Genomic DNA, 7,500 nt, shown 5'->3' on the forward strand with positions numbered 1-7,500 from the left:
AATTTTTTATGTTTTCTTGCAAAACTTTGAATGCGGTGAAATAAAAATAGATTCATACTTGCAGATGTTTTCATGCAAAACTGAGAGTGTTGATATAAAAATAGAATTATAATGCAATTATATATTTTCGTGCAAAACTTTGACTAGGATAAAAACAATCGCATACACACGCACAATGTTCAACGACATACTGCATTGACAATTTTTTCCCATTTGTATGTGGATTCCTTAGGACGATCCCAATCAACTTCCGTCAAGTTTAGTCCTCATAGATCTAATCGAAATGAGCAACTCTATGGTCACGACTAATCGCGTTTCACTGGTTGACTCTCGAGTCAGGTTGACGACGTTTGGGGAAAAATATGGCAAAGAATCGAAGAGACGGTCGTCTTGAAGACGGTACGCGGTTTTACGTGACATTTCTGTGTTTATTCTTGGTAATTGGGGCCTTGCTCGCCCATTAGTATTCTCTCTCTCTCTCTCTCTCTCTCTCTCTCTCTCTCTCTCTCTCTCTCTCTCTCTCATATATATATATATATATATATATATATATATATATATATGTATGTATAATATATTATATATATATATATATATATATATATATATATATATATATATATATAATATAGTATAAAGACAAATGCCACGAAGGAAAGAGAAACAATGAAGTGGTGCTAGGCCTCTCGACTTGCTGTCCTTTTCTTGGCAGACTGCTAAGTAAAGGATAGTAAGTCGAAAGGCCTACTACCACCACTCCATTGTTTTATCTTTCCTTCTTGGTATTTGGTCTTTATTTATATGATATATTCATCACGTTCCATATTTTCGTGATAGTTATACACACACACACACACACATATATATATATATATCTATATATATATATATATATATTTATATATATATATATATATATATATATATAGATATATATATATATATATGTGTGTGTGTGTGTGTGTGTGTGTGTAAGAGAGAGAGAGAGAGAGAGACTTTACCTTACCTTACAGACCTTACAGTTCGTTCGGGTTGCCCCAGGTCCCTCAGTGTGAGGCACCTCTAATGTCTACCAGAGAGTTGCTAGTACATCTTCCGGTATATTTTGCATCTTCTAATCTTGGATGGTCTGGGATGCAGTTTAGATATTTGTCGAGCTTATTCTTAAACACATCTACGCTCACTCCTGATATATTCCTCAGATGAGCTGGCAACGCATTGAATAGACGCTGCATTATCGATGCTGGTGCGTAGTGGATTAATGTCCTGTGTGCTTTCCTTATTTTTCCTGGTATTGTTTTGGGCACTATTAATCTACCTCTGCTTGCTCTTTCTGATATTTTTAGTTCCATGATATTTTCTGTTATTCCTTCTATCTGTTTCCATGCCTGAATTATCATGTAGCGTTCTCTTCTCCTTTCTAGACTATATAATTTTAAGGATTGTAGTCTTTCCCAGTAGTCAAGGTCCTTAACTTCTTCTATTCTAGCTGTAAAGGACCTTTGTACACTCTCTATTTGTGCAATATCCTTTTGATAGTGTGGGTACCATATCATATTGCAATATTCAAGTGGACTACGAACATATGTTTTATAAAGCATAATCATGTGTTCAGCTTTTCTTGTTTTGAAGTGCCGTAACAACATTCCCATTTTTGCTTTACATTTTGCCAAAAGAGTTGCTATTTGATCATTGCATAACATGTTCCTATTCATCATCACACCAAGGTCTTTAACTGCTTCCTTATTTGTGATTGTCTCATTATTAGGTCCCCTATATGCATATAGCTTTCCTTCACTGTCTCCATAATTTATTGATTCAAATTTATCAGAGTTAAATACCATCCTATTTTCCTCTGCCCAATCATATACTTTGTTAAGGTCTCTTTGTAGAGCGTTCCTATCTTCATCACAAGTAATTTCTCTACTTATTCTTGTGTCATCAGCGAAACTACTCACTACCGAATCCTTAACATAACTGTCTATGTCTTCAATCATAATAACAAACAGTATTGCAGCTAACACCGTACCTTGCGGCACACCGGATATTACCTTGGTTTCATCCGATTTCTCATCGTTTGCAATAACTATCTGTTTTCTGTTGTGTAAAAATTCTTTTAACCATCTTCCTACTTTATCTACGATATTGTGTTTTCTAATTTTCTTTGCTAATATATTATGGTCTACTTTGTCAAAAGCTTTTGCAAAGTCTAGATAAACCACATCTGTTTCATTTCCGCTTTTCATATTTTTGAATATGTTCTCACGGTGGACTAACAGTTGGGTTTGTGTACTTTTTCCGGGTACGAAACCGTGTTGTCCTATATTAAACAAATTATTTTTTATTAAATGTTTCATAATATTTTTCTTCATTACCCTTTCATACACTTTCATAATATGTGATGTTAGACTCACAGGCCTATAATTACTTGCCTCTAGTCTTGATCCACTTTTGAAAGTAGGGGTGATATATGCTAATTTGTGCTCATCATAAATCTTGCCTGTATCTACACTTTGTCTTAATAATATTGCAAGTGGCTTTGCGATAGAATGAACTACTTTCTTTAACAAAATAGCAGGGATTCCATCAGGCCCTGCAGCAGCTCCATTTTTAATTTCATTAATTGCCTGCACATTATCAGCTTCATTAATTTCTATGTCAGCTAAATATTCACTATTTTCGTCCCTTACTTCTATATCATTATCTTCATTTTCTATTCTAGGGGTGAATTCTCTCTTATATCGTTCTGCCAGTATGTTGCAAATTTCCTTTTTTTCATTCGTTAATCTCCCTTCAATTCTCAGAGGGCCTATTTCTATTCTTCTTTTATTCATCTTCTTCGCATATGAGTATAATAGTTTGGGGTTTTGCTTGATATTTAATAGGGTTTTTCTTCCAAGTCCCGTTTTTCATTTTCTTTTGATTGTATAATCTTTTGTTCTGCATTTTCTATCTTACTTTTTAGTTCTATAACTTTCCATGCATTTTTTTCTTTTGCAAGACCTTTTTTCCACTTTCTGATTTTCTGGAACAAGATCCTTCTGTCTCTTGGTATGCATGAATGATGTTTACTTTTCTTCTTCGGTATATATTTATCCACTATTTACAGACCTTACATCTTGTTTGGGTTGCCCCAGGTCCCTCAGTGAGAGAGAGAGAGAGAGAGAGAGAGAGAGAGAGAGAGAGAGAGAGAGAGAGAGAGATTACTAATGGGCGAGCAAGACCCCAATACATGCATACATACATACATACATATATATTATATATATTGCCTTAGTCTATGGATTTTTAAATTCCATTTTGTTTATTGCGAGATGCTATTTCCCGTTGCAAAGCTAATTGAAATTTTCCATGAACGAAGTAGATGTAAACCTGGTGTTGGTGGAGTCTTTCTCGTCAAGTGAATTTGCAGTAAGTGGTGGTGTGCTACAAGGGAGTGTTATTCCACCCTTGCTGTTTGTCCTTTCTTAGATATGTCGAAAAGAGTGTTTAGAGATGGAAGACGTTTACGCTGGAGTAACTATAAAAAATAAACAATTAGGAAAATTAGATACACTAATCTCACGTCTTTTGCACATGTGTATTTAATTTCCTTTGCCTCTAAATACACATGTAAATGTTTTTGTCGAACATCTCATTAAGAAAATGGAATGTGAATATAACGCTTTGTTGAATGTTGGTACTATATTTTACATAAATTCGGCTCAACGAAAAATAGCATTAATTATAGTTTTCCATTTTGCACAATTGGTGATTAATCTGTGTAAAGGGAACTTAAAAATTTGTTAGTTATTTGCCATATGAAGACATTGAAATGCTTGCAATGAAAAGTTGGGAACACATCAACACAACCTAAAATATATTATAAGTAACTTAATCATTTCTTGTACTTTTCCCCGTAGTAGGGTAATACTGCCAGTGCACTTCATGCGGTGCACTGTAGGTATTACTTAAGATTCTTTGCAGCGTCCTTCGGCCCCTACCTGCAACCCCTTTCATTCCTTTTCCTGTACCTTCGTTCACATTCTCTTTCTGCCATATTTCTTTATAATTGTTTCAAAGTGCAACTGTGAGGTTTTTCCTCCTGTTACACCTTTCAGACCCTTTTACACTCAATTTCCATTTCAGCGCTGAATGACCTCTTAGGTCCCAGCGCTTGGCCTGCGGCCAGAATCGTATGTTTTGTTCCATTCTACCGTTTTATGTTTTAGTTATTTATACATTTATTTATTTATTTATTGTTGCTGTTGTAATTAAGGCTCCAAGAACTAACCGATTTTTTTGTCAGACCTATAAAAAGATCTCTGGGATGGAATTTAATAATCATATACGTAAAATTCATACTTTCAATATTAAGAGGTCTTAGGTCGCGTGACATAGCGGGCATGTTGAATTTTGCTTGAAAACATAGAGATGTGTTGTCCTGAACGGCTAATCGAAAAATCAACATATTTAGCATGTATCATTTACCCGGTTTTGGCAAATGAAAGTTGTTAATTTGCATGCAGATTAAGCCGTGGAGACCGTAATAATCTGGTCATAAATCGAATTTTATGAAAGTTCATAAAACTTTGACCCTATTAGTCCAATTTAATTTATATTCCGGATTTAGGCCGGTAGTAGTTGAGGTAAAACGGGTCATGTAGGAAAATCAACTTATTTATATACGTCACGTGATTCTATATATATATATATATATATATATATATATATATATATATATATATATATATATAAAGAGAGAGAGAGAGAGAGAGAGAGAGAGAGAGAGAGCGAGAGAGAGAGAGAGAGAGAGAGAGAGAAGAAAGGTTAATCGCCCTGGTCTGTCACTCGGGAAACCGTTATCCGTTCGTAATGTGGGTCGGTGATAAATATATATATATATATATATATATATAGTATATATATATATATATATATATATATATATATGTTGGGGTTTTGAAGGATGCTAACAAGTGGTATTATTGATATCACGCGTGTGGGATGACGTCACTGTCAAGTGTTATGGCAGCCATATTGGAGAATACTTGCAACCCAAACACCACTTTTCAGCAACTGAGTGCAATTGTTTTCTTTACATCAAGTGTATATAATATTTTTCACTCATCATGTTTATATAAAGCGAGAAAATAGTTCTTAATTTGTTTTCAGGTCATATGCAAATTAGGACTTGCAGGGCATGATCAAACTGGTGTATGCATTGAAACTCCCCGTCAGGGGGTAGTGGCGTCAGTGGAACTCTCGCGGTGCAATGTAGGAACTGCATAATGTTCATTGAAGCGTCCTTTCGGCCCCTAGCTGCAACCCCCATTCATTCCTTTTACTGCACCTCCGTTCATATTCACGTTCTTCCAGCGATTAGGCTTTAGCCTTGAATATTATTTAAACTCGATTTTGTGCATTGAGACCGGTGTCGGTGTTTTTACACATTGTTTCTTTTTTGTTGTGATCATTATGTTCTTGATGAAGACGATGAAGGAATCTCTCATGATTAAAGAACTCTATAGTAGATTCACATCACCTGTGCATCCGATGTCTAGGCCAGTCCCTTACGACGCTCCTGATTGGCTGTTGATAAGCCAATCACAGTGCTGGAAATTCTCAGTCTCTCGAGGGAGTTCGCATAGGCAGGATGTATGTTCCACCTCTCCTAAGGGATACGTCTTTCAGGAGAGGTGGAACATGCATCTTGCCTATGAGAACTCTCGAGAGAGACTGAGAGTTTCCAACCCTGTGATTGGCTTATCAACATTCAATCAGGAGCGTCGTAAGGGACTGGCCTAGACATCAAATGCACGGTTGACGTGAATCTACTATAGTAGCATTCAGGAAATGCTTCCACCAGCCCCTACTCGGCATCTGCTCAGGAAAACTGCCCCGTCACTCCGATGACCATATAGCCTCGGGGTGCGTCATGTCCAGGTGTAAGGGTATGACTGTACAGGTGAACTTTGGTACAGCATTCGTTGTCCACTGTTGTGAAGAGCACAATGTTTCTGTCAGGGTTATTGATTTTATTTGTTATTTTTGTTCCTTTGAGTGATTGGTATTGGACATCCCCTTGTGATGTTTCTTGATAGCTTGGTGGTGACGATTAGCTAGATTTTTTAGTGAAATCTTTGGTTTGACAATTATACAGTGATTTCACCTGACGTTTGTAGAACACACACACACATATATATGGGCGTGTTCATAATTTTGCGTGTAGTGCTTGAAAGGGGTTCGGAGAAAAAAACACAATTGCTTGCAATTTTGCAAATTGCTGAATATTTTTGCTGTTTGTATTCAAGAGCTTAAGAGTGTCATTACTCGTATTATCTAGAGCATCTCTCTCTCTCTCTCTCTCTCTCTCTCTCTCTCTCTCTCTCTCTCTCTCTCGTTAAAGTAAATTTATTTATGTTAATTGTATTGCGTCAATGTTGAGCTATGACGTTAACCATTACTTAGTTTATTTACAGATTAATTTTTTTTTTCAGTTACTGACATTTTCTGATTTTGTTCAGTTACAAAGAAATTTTTTTCTTAAGGAAGCACATCGAAGAAAGTCGCAACATCATACGTCTTGTATCATCTTTTCTGACTTCTCATCAGCATTTTCAGATGAGTGAAATAGAAATTTTCCGCAGTTCAAGGTTTTGATATTTGAATGCGTTGCAAATTGACAGGTGGCCGGAGAAAAACTAAAGTATGGCTGTCGGGTCGTTTCGAACTCGGAGATGATGAAGGGGTTCTTTGGCCAGACCGTCTGAAGTTGTGGTATGAAAATGAGTCATTGCCGACTCTCATGCTGTGGAAATGAGCAGCATCCTTAAAGAAATAGCTGGATTTCCATGGTGTCTTGACCTTGTCTTCTTCCAGGTAATTTCCGTTCAATGGAAAGTCTTCTAACTCTCGCCTTCCATAAGATAAGGTGTTTTATTTTTGCTTCTGAAGGACATATTTGTTATGTAGTACATAGGTGCGCATAAGTTTCCAATGAGGCGTGAGTTGCTTTGCAACACAAGTTCTTGGCGTATGTACATACCTGACTACCACCTCAGAGTTCCAACTGATGACATTTTTTTTTTCTAGTCCTTAGGCCTTGTTCCTGTATAATGTCCCGCAAGGTAGCGTTTTGGGATCTTTATCATTTTCATTCATGCCGTATGCATGATTGCTGAATCTAAAAGGCTATGATATATTATGCAAATTAGTAGAAATGAATAAGCAGTTGATGCAGTTACTCTGTCTCCTCTAATTTGAAATAATATAGCAAGTCCTAACCAGACATAAGTGACGTGTTAGTGACTAACATTAACTGATATTGCCTTCGTTTCAAACCTTAAATACAAATGTAAATTCACAGCTACTAGGCACAGGCTAGTTCCTCGTTGGACGAGTGGTTTACGTCCTCGCCTACCGATTCGGTAATCGCGAGTTCGATTTCCCGCACTGCCAACAAGGAATCAGAGGAATTTATTTCTGGTGATTAGAAATTCATTTCTCGCTATAATGTGG

The 7,500-nt window shown here is 36.5% G+C and overlaps 1 protein-coding gene across 4 annotated transcripts in view; it reads left to right on the forward strand.

Annotated features, from left to right (window-relative positions):
• Window positions 1-7,500, forward strand: part of LOC135224639 (Fanconi anemia group J protein homolog) — a 1,012,503-nt gene that overhangs the window by 682,796 nt on the left and 322,207 nt on the right. The gene's annotated exons all lie outside the window — the stretch shown is intronic.

This window comes from Macrobrachium nipponense, chromosome 12 (assembly GCF_015104395.2).
Source record: "Macrobrachium nipponense isolate FS-2020 chromosome 12, ASM1510439v2, whole genome shotgun sequence".
Taxonomy (NCBI): Eukaryota; Metazoa; Arthropoda; class Malacostraca; order Decapoda; family Palaemonidae; genus Macrobrachium; species Macrobrachium nipponense.